Here is a 21198-nt window from a genome sequence, read left to right as displayed (position 1 = left end):
ATCATAAAACATGTTCAATAAAAAAATCATTTTTAGCAGGAGAGGCCAACGCTCCCCTGGGAAGCCAATAGAGAGGCCAACGCTCCCCTGGGAAGCCAATAGAACGCTCCCTGGGAAGCCAATAGAGGCGCCCCCTGGGAAGCCAATAGAGAGGCCAACGCTCCCCTGGGAAGCCAATAGAGAGGCCAACGCTCCCCTGGGAAGCCAATAGAGAGGCCAACGCTCCCCTGGGAAGCCAATAGAGAGGCCAACGCTCCCCTGGGAAGCCAATAGAGAGGCCAACGCTCTCCCCTGGGAAGCCAATGGCTCCCTGGGAAGCCAATAGAGAGGCCAACGCTCCCCTGGGAAGCCAATAGAGAGGCCAACGCTCCCCTGGGAAGCCAATAGAGAGGCCAACGCTCCCTGGGAAGCCAATAGAGAACGCTCCCCTGGCCAACGCTCCCTGGGAAGCCAATAGAGAGGCCAACGCTCCCCTGGGAAGCCAATAGAGAGGCCAACGCTCCCCTGGGAAGCCAATAGAGGCCAACGCTCCCCTGGGAAGCCAGGCCAACGCTCCCTGGGAAGCCAATCCCCTGGGAGAGAGGCCAACGCTCCCTGGGAAGCCAATAGAGAGGCCAACGCTCCCTGGGAAGCCAATAGAGAGGCCAACGCTCCCCTGGGAAGCCAATAGAGAGGCCAACGCTCCCCTGGGAAGCCAATAGAGAGGCCAACGCTCCCCTGGGAAGCCAATAGAGAGGCCAACGCTCCCCTGGGAAGCCAATAGAGAGGCCAACGCTCCCCTGGGAAGCCAATAGAGAGGCCAACGCTCCCCTGGGAAGCCAATAGGTAGACTTTTGCTCCCCTGGGAAGCCAATAGGTAGACTTTTGCTCCCCTGGGAAGCCAATAGGTAGACTTTTGCTCCCCTGGGAAGCCAATAGGCTCCCCTGGGAAGCCAATAGAGTGAACTTTTGCTCCCCTGGGAAGCCAATAGGACTTTTGCTCCCCTGGGAGACTTTGCTCCCCTGGGAAGCCAATAGAGTAGACTTTTGCTCCCCTGGGAAGCCAATTGCTTTGCTCCCCTGGGAAGCCAATAGGTAGACTGGGGAAGCCAATAGGTAGACTTTTGCTCCCTGGGAAGCCAATGGGAAGCCAATAGGTAGACTTTTGCTCCCCTGGGAAGCCAATAGGTAGACTTTTGCTCCCCCAATGGGCTCCCCTGGGAAGCCAATAGGTAGACTTTTGCTCCCCCTGGGAAGCCAATGGGAACTTTTGCCAATCCCCTGGGAAGCCAATAGGTAGACTTTTGCTCCCCTGGGAAGCCAATAGGTAGACTTTTGCTCCCCTGGGAAGCCAATAGGTAGACTTTTGCTCCCCTGGGAAGCCAATGGGTAGACTTTTGCTCCCCTGGGAAGCCAATAGGTAGACTTTTGCTCCCCTGGGAAGCCAATAGGTAGACTTTTGCTCCCCTGGGAAGCCAATAGGTAGACTTTTGCTCCCCTGGGAAGCCAATAGGTAGACTTTTGCTCCCCTGGGAAGCCAATAGGTAGACTTTTGCTCCCCTGGGAAGCCAATAGGTAGACTTTTGCTCTAGCCCTACACATATTATTTATTTTAACATTTATTTAACTATTTAGTTCATTTTGAATGGGAATATGTACCCAAAATACATTTAAATAAAAACAAATACCATGCCCAAATGCCACCAAGTACAACCCTGCAGTTACACGCTTCATTCAGCTCATTAGTAGAATCAGATGTTAGAATAGGAACCAAACCCTGCAGGAGTAGGGTTTACTAATGGCCCAACTCATTACACTACACACAGGTCACTACAGTTTAAGTAAACGTTAGTAGAATCAGATGTGTTAGAATAGGAACCAAACTCTGCAGGAGTAGGGTTTACTAATGGCCCAACTCATTACACTACACACAGGTCACTAGTTAAGTAAACGTTAGTAGAATCAGATGTGTTAGAATAGGAACCAAACCCTGCAGGAGTAGGGTTTACTAATGGCCCAATTCATTACACTACACACAGGTCACAGGTCACTACAGTTTAAGGAAACGGACTCTGGATCGATCCATTGTTGACGTGTAGTTTGACTCACTGTAAAGGTCGGACTCATCCAGGATCTCTGATTTGATGATCTCCTCGATCACGTCCTCCAAGGTGACCAATCCCAGCACCTCGTAGAAGGGATCCCCCTCCCCCTCGTTGTTCACCTTCTGAACGATGGCCAGGTGGGATTTACCTAGAAGAGTAGCACACCAGAGTTAGAGTCAAGACTTAAAACCCACAAGACTGAGACCACAACCTAGTGTATACCAATGAGACAGTGACAAGACCAAGATCCGTCAGTACTGGAGTCAGTCCTGTGGTCAGTCAGTCAGTCCTGTGGTCAGTCAGTCAGTCAGTACTGCGGTCAGTCAGTCAGTACTGCGGTCAGTCAGTTCTGTCGGGGGATTTCTGAAGGTTGAGAGGAGAGACAGTGCCTGGTCCCTGTGGTCAGTCAGTCAGTTCTGTCGGGGGGATTTCTGAAGGTTGAGAGGAGAGACAGTGCCTGGTCCCTGGGGGTACTTTAGTGCACTGTATAGTAAGTCATCTCATCTCCCTCTGGCAGTTCCCCCAGTTCTCCTCTCTTTAAGCTCTAAGTCTGTAACAAGAAAGGGGGATGGGAATAAAAAGACAGAAGGGGTAATCCACTCACTCTCTTAACTTACTATCCCTCTTCTCCTCTCCAAGTGTTAGAGTTGGGAACACACCGTGCCGTGTATTTCAACATTTCTGTCACATAATGTATAATATTCAGCCAATTGTATTGTCAGTCTCCACTTAAAGTGGGGGTGAACAGGAAGTGGGAAGTGATTGGCTGTCAAGTAAAATTCTGCAGCCAATAAAGAGTAGAGACACCACTGGGTCAGAAGAGTGAGGTCACAGTGATTATATAGCCGTGCCGGTTGTCTGGTTCGGTCAGTGTCGGGCCATCTTTGATCCGTTTGTGTGATGTCAGGATCAGGACTGTAACTATCCATATCCCTCCACTATCTCACCATGCTGTCTAACAACAGAAACTAGGCTACTTCAATCACTAACTCTACCCGTAACCCTCACCCATACTTTATCCCCAACCTTCCAGCACCAGGGTGAGGTACTTCGCTGTCTTGGTACTTGGTTACCAGCAGCTTGCTTTATAGCGGAGCGCTACATTGAACGTACAGCTGATTTCTGTTTCTCGCATGTTCCTAACTGACCCATTCAGTTCTCTGATCGCCCAGAGAGTACACACACCCGGTTTCCCAAGTCTGAATCAATCTCTGATTAAACTTTGAGGATGGAAACCAGCAGACACTGTAACCAGCAGACACTGCAACCAGCAGACACTGCAACCAGCAGACAATGTGGCTCCCCAGGACCAGAGCTGTCCATCCCTTGCCTGAAATACACATTGATATGCTCAGTTTGCAGTACATAACAGTTTGTATTCCAGGCAACCCTGCTCTAAGCACAGTGAAGAGACTTCTGAAGATACAGGGAGTACGTTCTGCTCTCTGTGGTGCGTTCTGGTATTGCTGGATAACAACAGCAGTGGCGCTTTACTAAGATTCTCTTTGCCATAAGGCCTAGGCTATATATAACTCTGTCACAAACATTTATGACCGCTGGTGACAACTGTCTTTCTTTACCCACTCATGGTGACACAAACTGTTGTTTCGGTCAGCTAACCAGCAAGGCATAGGACTAGTTAGCCGCACAACGTTTCGTGTTCTATGAACGTGCCATGTCAAATGACTTGATGTTACATCAGTAGCCCTTTACACTTGTACCTGTATATGGGTTACAAATGTCAGATTTGGGCACTAATAAGAGTCTAAATCGGCACGGACAGGCTATACAGTAACATGCTATAAATTGTGTCACAGCTCAGGCTGTGGGATTTGACTGACAACCATTCTGAACTTGAGCACTGCACGTGACAAGAAGCTGCCCCCCATCCCTGCCGCTAATTGGGCAACGTTTGATATACAGTTACAAGATGACACGGCATCATTCCCAGGGCTGTCCTGAACAGAATGAGCCTGTTAAGAAGTTAAGAAGAACATTTGCACTCGCTTTCAAATGATGCCTGAACCAGATTGCAATTGATAATAGGCTGTTTATGGATTAGCGTAAACAACAGAAATGATGAGATGACGGGGGGGATGCGGGGCTGTGTTCCAAACTAAACTACTACAAGTCTGCCTGCTCTACTTCCTTAACGACATAGCTAGGAGAGTTCTAAAAAGCACCTTATAGTTCAAGAGTCTTCCTTGAGTCATAAAAGTGCATTGCAATTACTACAGTGCACACTTTAGAGAGGTGTCAATGTTTTGTCTTATCATGCACCTACAGTTGAAGTCGGAAGTTTATATACACTTAGGTTGGAGTCATTAAAACTAGTTTTTCTACAACTCCACAAATTTCTTGTTACCAAACTATAGTTTTGGCAAGTCGGTTTGGACATCTACTTTGTGCATGACATGTCATTTTTCCAACAATTTTTTACAGACAGATTATTTCACTTATAATTCACTGTATCACAATTCCAGTGGGTCAGAAGTTTACATACACTAAATTGACTGTGCCTTGAAACAGCTTGGAAAATTCCAGAAATTGATGTCAAGGCTTTAGAAGCTTCTGATAGGCTAATTGACATCATTTGAGTCAATCGAAGGTGTACCTGTGGATGTATTTCAAGGCCTACCTTCAAACTCAGTGCCTCTGCTTGACATCATGGGAAAATCAAAAGAAATCAGCCAAGACCTCAGAAAAACAATTGTAGACCTCCACAAGTCTGGTTTATCCTTGAGAGCAATTCCCAAACGCCTGAAGGTACCATGTTCATCTGTACAAACAATAGTACGCAAGTATAAACATCATGGGACCACGCAGCCGTCATACCGCTCAGGAAGGAGACGCGTTCTGTCTCCTAGAGATTAACGTACTTTGGTGTGAAAAGTGCAGATCAATCCCAGAACAGCAGCAAAGGACCTTGTGAAGATGCTGGAGGAAACAGGTACAAAAGTATCTATATCCAAAGTAAAACGAGTCCTATATCGACATAATCTGAAAGGCCGCTCAGCAAGGAAGAAGCCACTGCTCAAAAACCAACATAAAAAAGCCAGACTACGGTTTGCAACTGCACATGAGGACAAAGATCATACTTTTTGGAGAAATGTCCTCTGGTCTGATGAAACAAAATAGAACTGTTTGGCCATAATGACCATCGTTATGTTTGGAGGAAAAAGGGGGAGGCTTGCAAGCCGAAGAACACCATCCCAACCGTGAAGCACGGGGGTGGCAGCATCATGTTGTGGGGGTGTTTTGCTGCAGGAGGGACTGGTGCACTTCACAAAATAGTGGCATCATGAGGCAGGAAAATGATGTGGATTTATTGAAGCAACATCTCAAGACAGTCAGGAAGTTAAAGCTTGGTCACAAATGGGTCTTCCAAACGGAAAATGACCCCAAGCATCCTTCAAAAGTTGTGGCAAAATGGCTTATGGACAACAAAGTCAAGGTATTAGAGTGGCCATCACAAAGCCCTGACCTCAATCCAATAGAAAATCTGTGGGCAGAACTGAAAAAGAGTGTGTGAGCAAGGAGGCCTACAAACCTGACTCAGTTACACCAGCTCTCTCAGGAGGAATGGGCCAAAATTCACCCAACTTATTGTGGGAAACTTGTGGAAGGCTACCCGAAACATTTCACCCAAGTTAAACTATTTAATGGAAATGCTACCAAATACTAATTGAGTGTATGTAAACGTCTGACCCACTGGGAATGTGATGAAAGAAATAAAAGCTGAAATAAATCTCTCTAATCTACTATTATTCTGACATTTCACATTCTTAAAGTAAAGTGGGGATCCTAACTGACCTAAGGACAGGGATCTGAGTTTAAATGTTTAGCTAAGGTTGATGTAAACTTCCGACTTCAACTTCCACGTTTTCCAGGAATATTCCTTATGTTACTGAATTTATCCAGAGTTCCAACAAATAATGTTTTGTTATTAACAAATGAGGCAAAGTACAGTAAATATCTGTAAGAAACATTTCAATTTAGTCCTGTCCATATAGGCCAATTCCCAAGAGTGTAAAGGGTTAATATACACTGACTATACAAAACATTAAGAACACCTGCTCTTTCCATGACATAGACTGACCAGGTGAATGCTATGATCCCTTATTGATGTCACTTAGTAAATACACTTCAAATCAGTGTAGATGAAGGGGAGGAAACAGGTTAAAGAAGGATTTTAAAGCCTTACGACAATTGAGGCTTGATTTGTGTATGTGTGCCATTCAGTGGGTGAATGGGCAAGACAAGATTTAAGTGCCTTTGAACGAGGTATGGTAGTAGGTGCCAGGCGCACCAGTTTGTGTTAAGAACTGCAACGCTGCTGGGTTTTTCACGCTCAACAGTTTCCCGTGTGTATCAAGAATGGTCCACCACTCAAAGGACATCCAGCCAACTTGACACAACTGTGGGAAGCATTGGAGTCAACATGGGCCAGCATCCCTGTTGAACACTTTCGACACCTTGAAAGTCCATGCCCCGACGATTTGAGGCTGTTCTGAGGGCAAAAGTGCGTGTGTGGGGGGGTGCAACTCAATATTAGGAAGATGTTCTTCATGTTTTGTATTTCAACAACAGCCTAGACCCTGTATAGACCTAAGACTGAGTGATGATAGCAGCACTAGCCCAATGAATGCTCTCTCCTGCGTGGCCCTTCTACTCTTAAGAGCTAAATGACAACAGAATGGACTCTTTTTTTTTAACACCCCTTTTGGTTTTAATGAAACCTTCCATACATATTGGCCCATTGTAAAAGTGCTTAGAAAGTGACTTTTTGAACCAAGGCCAAAACATTCCATAGATAGGTGCTCGAAGTTAACCAATTTTCCATACTCCACCATACCATGACACATCCATGTCTTCATCACTAGAAAATATAAACGGTTGAGAGATGGGTTTCTTAATTTTTAAAATATTTTTTTATACCTTTGATGTCAATTACCTGAAAGCGCATCAACTCTGACTTTTTAAATATTTGCACATGTTGTAGCTTAGACCCTATTTCGCTACATCACCCTTGTGTTGTGCCCCGCCATCTGTTGAGACACAGCTCTCGAATACAGGGAGGATGTCATGTTTTGGCTGACAGATGTACTAAAACCTTAAATTTCAACTGGTACTGCAAAGATGGATGGAGACCCACACATCAGAGAATGTTGATTTGAATGGGAATATCTGTTGTTGTAAATTATACTGTCACTACTCCATAGGAAAACTAAAGAAACCATATAAATATAGGTAATAGAATAGTCATGACCATTTAAGTTGACATTTAACGGCGCGGGGCCCGGCAGCCATCTTTGTGACAGTAATTTAATTTCAATTGGTTAACAAGCTAAATTACAGTGGTCTAAAGGGATGGTACAATCTGTGAATTCTATTTCTATGATGAAAATGACTTCCACCCTGTATTCAAGAGCAAGTTGTGTCTCAACAGATGGCACAACACTTCAGATGGATGCACGGTAGGGTCGAACCTACAACATATGGGAATATGAAGAAATGAGTTTGACAACCATGTTTGTAAGCTTATATTATAGCAAATGATAGCAAACTCATCCGTTTATGTATGGTGGGGTATGCAAATGGTTCACTTTGAGCACTTTTATCTCCTGAGTGTTTTGGCATTCAGGTCCCAAAAGCCCCTTTCTGACCACCATGGGTAAACATGTATGGAAAGTGCTGTTTGAATCAAAAGGGATTGAAATGGATTTACTCTGAACTAATTATGGGGTAACTGGAGAACTAGGCTTTTACAGGCTTTCATTCCAGCCCATCACGAACACACCTGATTAGTGCAAGTCTGGGACTCAAATCTGCACCCCGTGTCTATGTAGCTCTCCAGGGTCAGAGTTGCTGAACCCTAGATTGTGGTGTGCATCACATTGGTTCCCTGCCGTGACAACTGCGTCGAGATATTCCACTCGTCGATACCCACGTCAATACAGCCACGGGGTGTGTTCACACCATATGGCAGGCACATCGCTGTGTGTGTGTCAAAGTGTCGCCTATTGATTATGTGGAGAGATTAATGCATTTGAAATACATCAACCATGTATGTAAGCATTGTGGTGTATGACACGTGCACAAACACAGATGCACACACCATCCTCCAGATGCACAAACACATACACACGCACAACCATCCTCCAGATGCACACACACACACGCACAACCATCCTCCAGATGCACACACACACACGCACAACCATCCTCCAGATGCACACACCTTTCAAACACACACACATGCACACACACACACACACCTTTCTTGAACTCCTCCAGCATGGAGTCCAGTCGTGTGTCGTGGAACACAAAGTGGACCGGGTGGTTGTAGAACTTAGTGATAGTCTTCAGTGTGGTGCAGTCGTCTGGGTCCACGAACGCCAGGTCCTTCACGTACAGGATGTCCACGATGTTGGAGCGCTCGTCGTCGAACACAGGGATACGCGTGTAGCCGCTCTCCATGATCTCCGACATGGTGTTGAAGTCGAGGACCGCGTCATTCTGGATCATGAAACAGTGTGCCAACGGAGTCATCACGCTCTCCACCGTCTTACTCCGGAGCTCCAGAGCTCCTTGAATCATGTTGAGCTCCTCTTTGACCAGGTCGTTGTACGGTTCCGTCACCCTGAGCATCTCCACCAGCTTCTCGCGGTTATACACAGTGCCAATCTCCTGGCCTAGGAGCACGTCTAGGAGCTTGCTGACAGGGAAGGAGAGGGGGAAGGTGAGCAACATGAAGAACTTGGTCACCTGGATGGTGTTGGCGCCCACCGCCAGCCCGTGGCGAGAGCACAGCGCCTGGGGGACGATCTCGCCGAAAATCACGATACCCACTGTGGAGGCGACCACGGCGCCCAGCCCAGAGCCTATCAAGTCATCCAGGAGGATGGTGAGTGTGGTGTTGACCAGGACATTGCCAAGCAGCAGCGAGCAGAGAAGGTAGTTCCCTTTACTGCGGATGGGCTCAATTTTGCGGGCATATTTTTTTTCCTTCTCTGAACCACAACTCTGGACTATACGGAGCTCCATAGGGTCCAGAGCCATGAGCCCCAGGTTCAGCCCGCTGAACATGCCAGACAGCACCAACAGACAACAGATAAGGATGATCTGGAACCACAGGGGGAGGAGAGTTTTCTCCCCCTCTACCACCCGGAGTCTCCCGTCGCTATCCCCGAGCAGAGCCCACCTGCCATTGGCCAAACTCTTGATGCACAACCCATATTCCTTGTGCGGCTCGCTCTTTCGAAGGGGTTTAATGTTTATGCTGAGTATCCCTGTGGTCCCCCGGCTACTGATGTTCATGTAGGTCGCGATGCTGAAGTCTTTGGTGAAATCAACACAAGTCCTGTTAGGTGTGTCGTCAATAATGTTATTGTCCCCCCCCTCATCACTCCCATCCCCTCGTTCCGTGAAGCGGATCTGCGCCCAGGTGCCCGAGTTGAGCTGCACACCGTAGAACCGGAGCTGCACTGTGCTCTCCTCCGTTACCTGTATGACCCCGTCGTCAGTGGTCGTAGCCGGTTTGTCGCTCCTCTCCAGCCGCATACCGAGCACCTGGGTCCCGCTGTTGCTGACACTCGACGTGGCCGTTTCGGTGCGTCCCTCGACTGCACTCCAAAGGAAAACGATTAGAGTCAGAACGTAGCCTTGCTGCCCGCTCCATTCTGTCGCCATGTTTGTTTCACTCTGTCGCTGGCGAACTGGGAGTTGACGTCACTTACTGATGTCCCTCCGGCCCCGCCCCTCTAGTACCGTAATAACCCTAAAGCACCGCCTATCGGACACGGCAAGTACAGCCCCACACACAAACACACGCCATCCTGAACACGTTACTATGCAGGATTTGTTTTTTTGGCTACTGTTTGGGTTTGATATTGGGCTACTGTCGGGCAATATTCGGAGCTGCACGTTCACGAGGGACCGCGCTGCAGTTTTTCTCATGTCGCATGGTCGTGCGCGTGCATGGGAGACTAAAGGCAAGCGTAATGCTATGTAGAACGAACCATAGAAATGTAATAAATCATTCTATTTATATGTAACTAACCTACTGTATCTTGCACACAAACTTTATTTTGAGCAATTTGAGTGTTTGCTAATTGCATTCTGTAGTTTATCTGTCATTTATTAGACTCACCATTATGATTGCGTTTATAGCCCATAAACTTTATAGCCACATAAAATTGTGCATGATAAAGCCTATCAATGAACATAATCAATTATTCATCTGTTGCATCTTGATATCAGCCCGAGGTATATTATCCACAATTAACTGGCATCCTCACATTTTGCCATAAAGGCCCAAGGCAATGCAGCAAAGTGGTGGTGGTGCCCATCGGTTTGTATTCAGTCAGAGACAAAGCTGTTATATAAAGTGCCGCACACTGCATCTGTACGTCTCACCAGCATCTCCCTGGGTCTGTACCCGCTCCTAAATGTATGATGCAGAGGAGGCTGATGAGAGGAGCTATAGGAGGACGGGCTCATTGAAATGGCTTGAATTGAATTAATGGAACGGAGTCAAACGCGGTTTCCCTTCTTTTCTTTCAAATGTTTTACTTTAGAAAAGTGTCTCTTTTTAAAGGAAGCCCTGCTTATAGAATTACATAGAACAAAAACATGAAATACAATTTAAAACAAGTCAAATACAGCACGACACAAATTGCACAGACAAACATAAATATACACAAAACACGATCAACCTAACACATTCTTCATTATAAAATTCTAATCTCCACTAGGGACACAAAGGTGTCCACTCTCTAATCTCCACTAGGGACACTAAGGTGTCCACTCTCTAATCTCCAGGGACACTAGGGACACTCCACTAGGGAGGTGTCCTCTCTAATCTCCACTAGGGACACTAATCTCCACTAGGGACACTAAGGCGTCCACTCTCTAATCTCCACTAGGGACACTAAGGCGTCCACTCTCTAATCTCCACTAGGGACACTAAGGCGTCCACTCTCTAATCTCCACTAGGGACACTAAGGCGTCCACTCTCTAATCTCCACTAGGGACACTCCACTCTCTCCACTAGGGACACTCTCCACTAATCTCCACTAGGGACACTAAGGTGTCCACTCTCTAATCTCCACTAGGGACACTAAGGTGTCCACTCTCTAATCTCCACTAGGGACACTAAGGCTGTCCACTCTCTAATCTCCACTAGGGACACTAAGGTGTCCACTCTCTAATCTCCACTAGGGACACTAAGGTGTCCACTCTCTAATCTCCACTAGGGACACTAAGGTGTCCACTCTCTAATCTCCACTAGGGACACTAAGGTGTCCACTCTCTAATCTCCAATCTCCACTAGGGACACTAAGGTGTCCACTCTCTAATCTCCACTAGGGACACTAAGGTGTCACACTAGGGACACTCCACTAGGGACACTAAGGTGTCCACTCTCTAATCTCCACTAGGGACACTAAGGTGTCCACTCTCTAATCTCCACTAGGGACACTAAGGTGTCCACTCTCTAATCTCCACTAGGGACACTAAGGCTGTCCACTCTCTAATCTCCACTCTCACTAATCTCTCACTAGGGACACTAAGGTGTCCACTCTCTAATCTCCACTAGGGACTCCACTCTCTAATCTCCACTAGGGACACTAAGGTGTCCACTCTCTAATCTCCACTAGGGACACTAAAGGTGTCCACTCTCTAATCTACTAGGGACACTAAGGTGTCCACTCTCTAATCTCCACTAGGGACACTAAGGTGTCCACTCTCTAGGGACACTAAGGTGTCCACTCTCTAATCTCCACTAGGGACACTAAGGTGTCCACTCTCTAATCTCCACTAGGGACACTAAGGCGTCCACTCTCTAATCTCCACTAGGGACACTAAGGCTGTCCACTCTCTAATCTCCACTAGGGACACTAAGGCTGTCCACTCTCTAATCTCCACTAGGGACACTAAGGTGTCCACTCTCTAATCTCCACTAGGGACACTAAGGCTGTACTGTGGACTGTTTTTTGGAAATGATTCCAAATATATGGAGCAGAAAAACAAAAGGCCGGTTTACACCAAAAGGAGTCTCCAGAGTTAACTACCTGTGAACGGATTTGATAACTTGTCATTTTAAATCTTTATAGTGAAGTTATAGTGAAAAATCCCACTTTAAATCTTAGTTTCTTAACAAGCTAATTTGTATAATGTATTTGTATGCAGAGACTCGCTGGATTCAAGTCAGTTAAGAATAACTTCTTATTTACAATGACAGCCTAGGAACAGTGGGTTAACTGCCTTGTCCAGGAGCAGAACGACATATTTTTACCTTGTCAGCTTCGGGGATTCGATCTAGCAACCTTTCGGTCACTGGCCCAATGCTCTAACCACGAAAGGGGACATTTGGAGGGGGCATGATTATCTCCAATAGTATTGAATACATTTGCAAAAAAAGCTTAAATCTAAATCAGGTTCAGGGAGAGCTGAGATACAATCAAGGTCAATCAAGATCATGTAAAAAAGACCTTGTTCACTAAAGTTTTTAAAGTTCCTCTTAGTGATGATTAATGCAGGTTAATGCATTGTCACATCTCTGACACAGACAATGGTCACTAAAATCCAAGGGAAAACCCAACTAGCAACATATTTATCTAACATCAATCAAAGTAGATTTCCATATAGTATCCAGTTATCAGCTGACAGGTTTAGCTCAGAGCAAATACCTTTCAGTGTATTTCACACTGACATCCTCCAATCAATATTGAAATTGCCCATAATTCATAGATTTACCATAGAAATTCAGATAAATTGTTAAGAGCGAACGAGGGAGTACGATTACACTCCTCCTACTAGTGTCAGCTGGTTATTATGACCAAGGCCCACATTAAGAATGAGACAATCAAACTGCATAGGGACAGAGGTAGAAAACATTTAAATTGTAAATATGGCAATACCCCCCCCCCCCCACCTCTGTCTGATCTGTAAACATTATAACCAGACAGAGACACATCACAGGCCAGCACAGAATTATTCAACCAAGTTTCAGAAATGACCAGAATGTCCACGTTGGACTGAGGAGTCCGAATCTTCATCAAATCCATAATTGGATCTAAACAGCAGCAGCAGTTCTCAGGTCAGGTGGAGTCTCTAATACAAGCATGCTATGATCAGTAGGTAAGCCCTTATTAGAATATACCCTAGGATTGATTTGAATTGGTATAGGATTGTCTAGAACTGAACCACCGGGCCTATGCCTCAAGCAAGGACGTGGGTTAAAACAAGAGTCAGTGAGGTTTACCTGTTGCGGGTCTGCAGTATGATGACAATGCTGATTTATGGATGTGATTACCTTAGCTGGACTTTGGCAACATTTTCACACTGAAGAATCTTGAGTTTGTGGGTAACACCTGAGCGGGGCTAGGTCTGTCTCTGTGTCAATATCTTAAAGCGGCCTTGAAATGTAAAGAGAGGCTCCAAGATGGTTTCGATGGAGTCCATCATCACTGTAGAGCATTTTTTCTTTCCAAAAAGTGTTCAAAATTGTCAATAAAAGTTATGCCAACAGAGTGGCAGTAGTCTTTAAGCCGGATGTGAAGTGCTTAAGAGCCTGCTGAACCTTGGGGCCAGAGATAATCAGCTGTGTTTCAGAGCCTTTCAGGGTGTTGATCAGCTCAATAAAATCCTGTTTCATTAGCTCTGATTTACCCTTTTGATATAATTTGATCCCACATTCACTACGACAGCAGCAGCCCTTGGCTGTTGATGTAGGACGGATGGAAAATATCCTGTGATATTCTTCACCTAGCACAGGGTTTTTGCTCCAACAACCGAGATGTGACTCACCATGGAGCTACCAATGATGATGGCTGGAGGAAGGTGAGTGGCCTTCATTTTTCTGTTCATTCTATTCCAGCCAATTACAATGAGCCTGTCCTCCTAGAGCTCCTCCCACCAGCCTCCTCTGGTGGGATGCAAAGGGAAGGAAGCCCCTTGAGAAACCAGAGGCTCTTGATAAAAAAGGTCTGAATCAACGTATTGTTTGTTAATTGTTATTTCAGTTTAGATTTAATTAGTTAACATAAATGCCTCAACGTGACTATTTGGTTGAATTTATAAAAGGTCATCAATGTCAATGTGGGAAACACCGTTTTGGTCTCAGTTCAATATGTTTCAACAATACAGTAGCTAAAAGTTGTTTTCAGATTCAAGCAAACCCGAGGGCAGATCTGGATAATGCTGTGACGTCTGTGCCAAGTGGGGGTGCAGATGGATAGTCGATGGCCATTCGTGTCACTGAGACAGCTGCGGTCACTGTCAGTGATGTTACCAATGACTTATATATACACTAAATGACTGACAGGGGGCGCTGTTTTAAAGCCACCGGCGCCTCCATCTTGGTACGCCCCCACCGGCGTCTCCATCTTGGTACGCCCCACCGGCGTCTCCATCTTGGTACGCCCCCACCGGCGTCTCCATCTTGGTACGCCCCCACCGGCGTCTCCATCTTGGTACGCCCCCACCGGCGTCTCCATCTTGGTACGCCCCCACCGGCGTCTCCATCTTGGTACGCCACCACCGGCGTCTCCATCTTGGTACGCCCCCACCGGCATCTCCATCTTGGTACGCCCCCACCGGCGCCTCCATCTTGGTACGCCCCCACCGGCGTCTCCATCTTGGTACGCCCACCGGCGTCTCCATCTTGGTACGCCCCCACCGGCGTCTCCATCTTGGTACGCCCCCACCGGCGTCTCCATCTTGGTACGCCGCCCGGCATCTCCATCTTGGTACGCCCCCCGGCGCCTCCATCTTGGTACGCCCCCACCGGCGTCTCCATCTTAGTACGCCCCCGGCGCTCCATCTTGGTACGCCCCCCGGCGCCTCCATCTTGGTACGCCCCCACCGGCGTCTCCATCTTGGTACGCCCCCCGGTGTCTCCATCTTGGTACGCCCCCCGGCATCTCCATCTTGGTACGCCCCCACCGGCGTCTCCATCTTGGTACGCCCCCACCGGCGTCTCCATCTTGGTACGCCCCCGGCATCTCCATCTTGGTACGCCCCCACCGGCGTCTCCATCTTGGTACGCCCCCACCGGCGTCTCCATCTTGGTACGCCGCCCGGCATCTCCAACTTGGTACACCCCAACCATTGTAAAAAACCATTCAGAGAACTATAGAAAGGCATTTATTAATGTCGACATTTGTTTTTGCCACATTTATTCTATTACAGACACTTTAATGCATACTTTTACATTATATTATGTGAGCTAAACCTAATATATGTATATACACACACACACACATATATATAATATATATAATATGACTCGGTACCGGTGCCCCCTGTATATAGCCTCGTTATTGTTTTTCTTATTGAGTTACTTTCTAGTACTTTTTATTTTAGCCTGCTCGGTAAATATTTTCTTCTTGAACTGCACTGTTGGTTAAGGGCTTGTAAATAAGCCTTTCACGGTAAAGTCTACACTTGTTGTTTGCGGCGCATGTGGCAAATAAAGTTTGATTTGATTTATATGCATAATATCTATATATAAATAAATGTCTAAAGTTTAATTATTATTTTTTTGCTCTTACTGTCCCCACTACAACAAACACATTCTTAAATAAATGTAATTTAGTCCTTGAAGTTTTTTATTGAAATACTGTAGAATTCCACTCATTCCTCTGGAAGACTGCTCCTTTTGGGGAGTGGCAATGTGTCCGACCGCGCAATAAGGGATTATACTGTATTCAAAACCACTGGGAACTCGGAACTTGGAAATCTCCAACTTCATTGCGTTCAAAACAACTGGGAACTGGGGAAAAATAGTTTTGAACGGTCATCCAACTCAAAATTCCAACTCGGGAACTCGGGCCGCTTTCCAGAGCTCCGACTTTCCGACCTTAAGATCTCCGAGGTCATGATTTGACCTCGTGTTTTTCTGAGTTCGCAGTTGTTTGAACGTGGCATTATATCTCAAAGCCTCGAGGTCACTGGATGTTACTTTTGGTGCTTTCAAGAAAACTGGAAACTCGGAAAAACACTAGGTCAAATCATGACGTCAGTGATCTTCAGTTCTTAAAGTCGAGTTCTAGAAAGATGCCGGAGTTTCCGACTTGGAATTCTGTGTTGGATGACTGTTCAAAGCCATTTTTCCAGTCTGAGATATTTTTTCCCTGAGTTGCAAATTGTCGTGAATGCACTGAATTGGGATATTTCTGAGTTCAGAATTCCCAGGTGTTTTGTACATGGCATTTGAGCTGAGGGATCCAACAGAGGGTGGACAACAAACAAAACTTGTTTCAGTCTTCGCTCCATATGTATTTTAAACAGTCTTTAATGTATCCTAAAATAGGCTGTATCATGTCGAAATGTAGGCTAATAGACTAGTGTAGCGATTGAAATAATCAAATCTCTTATTAAATGCTTTAGATCATTCAATTTGTGTGCATACGTTTTAAATATGTCACCGTTTAATATTGAGGGAGATGTGATTTAATTATCTTTAGATCTGTGATTTCTTTTTTAATCCTCTTTGCCGTGACCTAGAGTTACGTAATAATAGCGCTTCACCTCGTCATACTGCAGAAATCCAATCCATGACTGTGGTTTTTTATCTCACATCGCCATCTAGTGAACAAAAACGGAATATCCCTGATTGTGTTTTTTTTTTATCTCACATCGCCATCTAGTGAACAAAAACGGAATATCCCTGATTGTGCAGCATTCCTGGAATTGTTGGGTGGAGTCATTTAAAAGTCGAGATAATACAAATGTATTATATGTACAAAATTCAGATGTCGGACCATCCGAAATTTCTGATTTTCAGGACGTATTTTGAGAATAAATACTTGACTATTATGACATGTAGCTATATTAAAACTCTTCAATTTTGTTTTTATCCATTGACAATAAGTGCATCTTAACATTGGATCAGAACAATCTTTATTTGTGCTTAAACAACCTATAAAGATATCTAGCCTGTCCATCAGCTGCCATTAATGAAAATGCTAAACAGTTAATGAGAGATATCATCAGTGAAAACACAAAACGATAGCAAGGATATTTATCTCCCACTTTATAATCATTCCTTTAATTATATCCCTATTTGCACAAATGGTATATTTACGTCTAATGAAGCCTAAAATACACAGAAGTCACTACAGACACGGGAAAGTACTTTTCTCTGAAAATACATTATATTACATTCACACAATAGGCTCCAATAAGACAAAGCCATATAGTCCTAACTCAAATAAATTCTGACTCTTGTATGAAATGCTTATACAAATCATTATTTGTGTCAACAGAAAATAGGAAAAGTTGGGAAGAAATTGGGAAGAAGCTGGGGAGATAAAGGGAGGGAGGAAGATGGAGAAGAACAGAGGGGGGAGTGGCTTCTTCTCCTCTCCTTCATCTGCACTGATCTGAAATCATCACTTGGTAGGCGGAATAAATATGGAAAACACCCAATCCAGGGTTAGGGGTCAGGGGTAGCTCTAGAGTGTTGGGTCAGACTTAAAGTTACAATATGTCATTCTTTAGTCGAGATCCGTACTTGGTGAAACTGCCATGTCCGTTTGAAAAGTTACAAAAACAAAGAAGTTACTTCAAACAACCAACCCCGTTGTTTTCCCTTGGACATCATTGCACATACGATAGGACAGCAGAAAATGTACCGCAGATTTCTTTTAACATGCTGCCGGATGCTCCTCCATTTCAGCTTTAAGGTCAAAGATTACAACCAGGGTTGGGAAGTACAGTTGAAGTCAGAAGTTTACATACACCTTATCCAAATGCATTTAAACTCAGCTTTTCACAATTCCTGACATTTAATCCTAATAAAAATTCCCTGTCTTAGGTCAGTTAGGATCACCACTTTATTTTAAGAATGTCAAATGTCAGAATAATAGTCTCTCCACTGGGATTCTCTGCCTCTAACCCTATTACAGGGGCTGAGACACTGGCTTACTGGTGCTCTTCCATGCCGTCCCTATGAGGGGTACATCACTTGAGTGAGTTGAGTCACTGACGTGATCTTCCTGTCCAGGTTGGCGCCTCCCCTTTGGGTTAATCCGTGGCGGAGATCTTCGTGGGCTATTCTCGGCATTGTCTCAGGATGGTACGTTGGTGGTTGAAGATATCCCTCTAGTGGTGTGGGGGCTGTGCTTTGGCAAAGTGGGTGGGGTTATATCCTGCCTGTTTGGCCCTGTCCGGGGGTATCGTCGGACAGGGCCACAGTGTCTCCTGACCCCTCCTGTCTCAGCCTCCAGTAATAATGCTGCAGTAGTTTATGTGTCGGGGGGATAGGGTCAGTCTGGAGTACTTCTCCTGTCTTATCTAGTGTCCTGTGTGAATTTAAGTATGCTCTCTCTCTCTCTCTCTCTCTCTGAGGACCTGAGACCTAGGACCATGCCTCAGGACTGCCTGGCCTTATGACTCCTTGCTGTCCCCTGTGCTGCTGCTCCAGTTTCAACTGTTCTGCCTGGGGCTATGGAATCCTGACCTGTTCACCGGACGTGCTACCTGTCCCAGACCTGCTGTTTTCATCACTCTAGAGACAGTAGGAGCGGTAGAGATACTCCAACTGTTCTGCCTGCGGCTATGGAACCCTGACCTGTTCACCGGACGTGCTACCTGTCCCAGACCTGCTGTTTTCATCTCTCTAGAGACAGTAGGAGCGGTAGAGATACTCCAACTGTTCTGCCTGGGGCTATGGAACCCTGACCTGTTCACCGGACGTGCTACCTGTCCCAGACCTGCTGTTTTCATCTCTCTAGAGACAGTAGGAGCGGTAGAGATACTCCAACTGTTCTGCCTGGGGCTATGGAACCCTGACCTGTTCACCGGACGTGCTACCTGTCCCAGAGCTGCTGTTTTCCTCTCTCTAGAGACAGTAGGAGCGGTAGAGATACTCCAACTGTTCTGCCTGGGGCTATGGAACCCTGACCTGTTCACCGGACGTGCTACCTGTCCCAGACCTGCTGTTTTCATCTCTCTAGAGACAGTAGGAGCGGTAGAGATACTCCAACTGTTCTGCCTGGGGCTATGGAACCCTGACCTGTTCACCGGACTAACTACCTGTCCCAGACCTGCTGTTTTCATCTCTCTAGAGACAGTAGGAGCGGTAGAGATACTCCAACTGTTCTGCCTGGGGCTATGGAACCCTGACCTGTTCACCGGACGTGCTACCTGTCCCAGACCTGCTGTTTTCATCTCTCTAGAGACAGTAGGAGCGGTAGAAACTGTTCTGCCTGGGGCTATGGAACCCTGACCTGTTCACCGGACGTGCTACCTGTCCCAGAGCTGCTGTTTTCCTCTCTCTAGAGACAGTAGGAGCGGTAGAGATACTCCAACTGTTCTGCCTGGGGCTATGGAACCCTGACCTGTTCACCGGACGTGCTACCTGTCCCAGACCTGCTGTTTTCATCTCTCTAGAGACAGTAGGAGCGGTAGAGATACTCCAACTGTTCTGCCTGGGGCTATGGAATCCTGACCTGTTCACCGGACAAACTACCTGTCCCAGACCTGCTGTTTTCAACTCTCTAGAGACAGTAGGAGCGGTAGAGATACTCTAAATGATCAGCTATGAAAAGCCAACTGACATTTACTCCTGAGGCGCTGACCTGTTGCACCCTCGACAACTACTGTGATTATTATTATTTGACCCTGCTGGTCATCTATGAACATTTTGGCCATGTTCTGTTATAATCTCCACCTGGCACAGCCAGAAGAGGACTGGCCACCCCTCATAGCCTGGTTCCTCTCTAGGTTTCTTCCTAGGTTCTAGCCTTTCTAGGGAGTTTTTCCTAGCCACCGTGCTTCTACACCTGCATTGCTTGCTGTTTGGGGTTTTAGGCTGGGTTTCTGTACAGCACTTTGTGACATCAGCTGGTGTAAGAAGGGCTTTATAAATACTGATTGATGGATTGATAGTAGAGGGAATGATTTATTTCAGTTTTTATTTCTTTCATTACATTCCCAGTGGGTCAGAAGTTTACATACACTCAATAACGATTTGGTAGCATTGTCTTTGAATTGCTTAACTTGGGTCAAACGTTACGGGTAGCCTTCCACAAGCTTCCCACAATAAGGGGTGCATTTTGGCCCATTGCTCCTGACAGAGCTGGTGCAACTGAGTCAGGTATGTAGGCCTCCTTGCTTGCACACGGTTTTTCAGTTCTGCCCACAAATTTTCAATGGGATTGAGGTCAGGGCTTTGTGATGGCCACTCCAACACCTTGACTTTGTTGTCCTTAAGCCATTTTGCCTCAACTTTGGAAGTATGCTTGGGGTCATTTTCCATTTGGAAGATCCATTTGCGACCAAGCTTTAACTTCCTGACTGATGTCTGGAGATGTTGCTTCAATATATCCACATCATTTTCCTCCTCATGAGGTCATCTATTTTGTGAAGTGCATCAGTCCCTCCTGCAGCAAAACACCCCCACAACATGATGCTACCACCCCTGTGCTTCACGGTTGGGATGGTGTTCTTCGGCTTCCAAGCCTCCCCCTTTTTCCTCCAAACATAACGATGGTCATAATGGCCAAACAGTTCTATTTTGTTTCATCAGACCAGAAGACATTTCTCCAAAAAGTATGATCTTTGTCCCCATGTGCAGTTGCAAACCGTAGTCTGGCTTTTTTATGGCGGTTTTGAGCAGTGGCTTCTTCCTTGCTGAGCGGCCTATGTAGAATGGACAGATTTGGATATGCTCGGTGCCTATCGTTGGCAATTAGTAGAAATAGGAGTAGAAATATGCGAGCTCAATCATATTATTTTCTGCACCAGGGCGCTTTCGGTTGAGCACAGAGAATACTCTGCCATTTCTCTAAAGTCGGTAAATCGATTCTCAAACTGTCCCATAAAAACATGAAGTATGTAATCGTATACATCAACTTTAACCTAGGCACCAAGGTAATACTAGGCCTAACTACTAACACATTTCCAATACACATCTAAACCACACAGTATTGACAATCCCGGACACTGCAAGAGCTTTGGAGTGATCGTTGAATAATTGATAGGCTCAATTAGCGCATTACTCACAGTTAAAAGGATACAGACTGGTGTGTAGATGCACAGTGAAAAGTATTAGTACACCAGAAGAGGAATATCACCTCCCCAGATCTGTGCCTTGACACAATCC

General features: G+C 45.9%; 1 pseudogene; it reads right to left on the bottom strand.

The window, feature by feature from the left end:
• Positions 1-9806, bottom strand: part of LOC115117460 (metal transporter CNNM4-like) — a 41746-nt pseudogene extending 31940 nt beyond the window's left edge.
• Positions 9807-21198: the final 11392 nt, after the last annotated feature.

The sequence above is a fragment of the Oncorhynchus nerka genome, linkage group LG19, assembly GCF_034236695.1.
Source record: "Oncorhynchus nerka isolate Pitt River linkage group LG19, Oner_Uvic_2.0, whole genome shotgun sequence".
In the NCBI taxonomy this organism is placed as follows: Eukaryota; Metazoa; Chordata; class Actinopteri; order Salmoniformes; family Salmonidae; genus Oncorhynchus; species Oncorhynchus nerka.
The sequence above is the reverse complement of the archived record's forward strand: the minus strand, read 5'-3'. Positions and strand labels throughout refer to the sequence as shown.